Genomic DNA, 3,298 nt, shown 5'->3' with positions numbered 1-3,298 from the left:
AAGGGTTAATAGAAATAGGCCCAACCAACAGCTATTTTTAAAAGTCAAATAGCTAAAACTTAGAAACTAAGGTTATCTGACTTAAAAATGGAAAAGATCTACAATGTATATAACAAAGATACATTTAAGGCAATAAAATACCAAAAGAAAGATCATAATAATATAGGAAAAGATATAATAGATTTTTATAAACCATAAAATAAAGAACTATAGTCGAATCTGACAAGATTTCATTCAAGGTGAAAAGCATCGGGAAGAACAAAGAGTAATATTACAGATAAAAAGAATAACCGATCAGGAAGACAATGATCATGAGATGCATATCTATATGCATAAGACATGAACATTGTTGCCTGCGCCATCATGGTGCAGGATCAAGGTGAAAAAGGGAACCCTGATGCGGGAGCTTCGCATCTGCAAACTCTGCCTCAACATCTGCATGGGGGAGAGTGGGGATAGATTGATCTGGGCAGCAAGGTGCTGGAGCAGCTCCCCAGTCAGACCCCCATCTTCTCCAAAGCCAGATACACCGTCAGACCCTTTGGCATTAGGAGAAATGAAAAGATTGCCGTCCACTGCACAGTCTGTGGGGCCAAGGCAGAGGAAATCTTGGAGAAAGGCCTAAAGGTGTGGGAGTACGAGTTATGGAAAAATAACTTCTCTGATACTGGAAACTTTGGGTTTGGGATCCAGGAACATATTAACCTGGGGATCAAATATGACCCGAGCATCGGTATCTACAGCCTGGACTTCTACGTGGTGCTGGGGAGACCAGGCTTCAGCATTGCCGACAAGAAGCACAGAACAGGCTGCAATGGGGCCAAACACAGAATTGGCAAAGAGGAGGCCATGCGCTGGTTCCAGCGGAAGTGTGATGGCATCATCCTTCTTGGCAAATAAATTCCTGTTTCCGAAAGACCAATAAAAGGTTACAGTGAAAAATAAACATTGTCAAGAAAATAGAAATAGAGATACTCATTCTACTTGTAGATTTAACATGCTTTCTCACAAACTGATCAAACAAAATTGCTGTTAATATTAACAATAATCACGAGCTCAAATTGACAGCATCAAAAGATGATGGAAAGAGTAGAGTCACTGCACCAAAAACAAACTTGTCGACATTCAACCATTTCAGAAAGTAGTATTTAAGCAAGAACCAATGATACTAAAGGAAGAAGTTCAAGCTTCACAGAAAGCATTAGTTAAAAACAAGACTCCAGGAATTGATGAAATACCAATTGAAATTTCAAGCTGATAAAGCACTGAAAGCGCTCATTTATACCAGGAAATTTGGGGTTCATTTGCTCTCATTCAAAAGAAAGGCCAACAGAATGCTCAAATTATAGAACAATATCACATGCAAGTAAAATTCTGCTGAAGATCATCCAACTACAGCTATAGCACTACTTTCACAGGGAACTGTGATAGACATTCAGGCCAAATTCAGAAGAGGATGTGGAACAAGAAATATCATTGCTGATATCAGATGGATCTTGACTGGAAGCAGGAATACCACAATGATACTTACGTGTGTTTTATTGATTATGCCAAGGCATTTGACTGTGTGGGTCAACAAAATATGGGTAGCCTTGAGAAGAATGAGAATTCCAGAACAATTCATTGTACTCATTCAGAACCTATATATGAATCAGGAGCCAGTTGTGCAAATAGAACAAGGGAATATTGCATGTGCAAATGATTGGATTTGCCAAGGATTTTGTCTTGCTTGATTCCACAATCAACGATCATGGAAACATCAGTCAAGAGATAAAATATGCTTTACATTGGATAAATCTGCTGCACAAGACCTCTTCAGAGTGTTGAGAAATAAGAATTTCACTTTGATGACTATGGTGTGACTGACCCAAACAATGGGATTTTCAATTGCCTCCTATACACCTGAAAGTTGGATATCATATAAGGAAGACGAGAGAAAAATTGATGACTTTGAATTGTGGTGCTGGGAAAGAATAGCTAAAGTACTGTGGACTGCCAAAAGGACAAACAAAACTCTTGGAAGGAGTATGGCCAGAGTGCTCCTTAGAGGAAAGAATGGTGAGACTTCATCCTACCTACTTTGGACATTATCAGGTGAGGCCAGTCTCTGGAGAAGGAAAACATACTTGGTGTCTTAGTCTGGGTTGACTAGAGAAACAAATTCATAGACACTCAGATGTGAATAAGAGCTTTATATCAAAGAGTAATTATTTATTTAAAAATCCCAGCTCAGGCTGGGTCAAGCACATAAGTCCCATATTAGCCCATATGTCCCATACCAGTTTATAATTTCCTCTTCAGACTCACACAACACATGCAATGATGCCGAATGCAGGAAGATCACAGATCACAGACCAGTGGGTGGAAAATCTTGTGTATCTAATGGCAATAGAAGCATCTCAGCACTGGCGTGGGGCTCCGCATGGCTTCTCCAGCTCCAGAGCTCTGAATCCATCAGCGTAGCTCCATCTGGCTTGTCCACAGGACTGTCTCATAGGGAGGGTGTGTGTCCCACCTCCAGGGAGGAAGAAAGGAGTTCCCAGAATCCTCAGGAGAAGGCCATGCCTACACTGAAGCCTCATTGGCTATGACAAGATTGACAGGCTAGACTCCACCCTTTTCCTCAAGTTGACAGTAAATTATGTAGCTGACACACTTGGTAAAAAGAGGAAGGCAGGTAATCAAGCGGCCATCAAGCTCAGAAGCAACAAAGCCCACATGGAAGAAGCACACCAGCCTATGCAACCACGAGGTGTCGAAGGGATCAGGTGTAAGGCATCATCAGAACAAAAAATCTTACCATAGTGAATGATGGGGGGAGTGCGGAGTGGAGATCCAAAGCCCATTAGTAGGCCACTGGAGATCCCCTTGCAGAGGGGTCTCGGGGAGGAGATGAGCCAGTCAGGGTGCGATGTAACAATGATGAGAAATACAATCTTCCTCTAGTTCCTAAAGGTTTCCTCCCCGCTCCCACTACCATGACTCGAATTCTGTCTTGCAAGACTGGCTAGACCAGAGGAGGTACACTGGTACAGATAGGAACTGAAAATACAGGGAATCCAGGATGGATGAGCCCTACAGGACCAGTGGTGTGAGTGGCAAAACAGGGAGGGTAAAGGGAGAATGGGTAGGAAAGAGGGAACCGATTACATGGAACTGTGTGTGACCTCCTCCCTGGGGGACAGACAACCGAAAAGTGGATGAAGGGAGACGTCGGACAGGGCAAGATATGACAAAATACCCATTTATAAACTATCAAGGGCTCATGTGGGAGGGGGGAGCGGGGAGGGAGGGGAAA

The 3,298-nt window shown here is 42.6% G+C and overlaps 1 pseudogene; it reads left to right on the top strand.

Moving 5' to 3' along the window:
- The first annotated feature begins 363 nt into the window (after nucleotides 1-363).
- On the top strand, nucleotides 364-900 carry LOC101662861 (annotated as a pseudogene).
- Nucleotides 901-3,298: the final 2,398 nt, after the last annotated feature.

Source organism: Echinops telfairi, unplaced genomic scaffold (genome assembly GCF_000313985.2).
Source record: "Echinops telfairi isolate 266 unplaced genomic scaffold, ASM31398v2 ScPeMD7_3;HRSCAF=10, whole genome shotgun sequence".
In the NCBI taxonomy this organism is placed as follows: domain Eukaryota; kingdom Metazoa; phylum Chordata; class Mammalia; order Afrosoricida; family Tenrecidae; genus Echinops; species Echinops telfairi.
The sequence above is the reverse complement of the archived record's forward strand: the minus strand, read 5'-3'. Positions and strand labels throughout refer to the sequence as shown.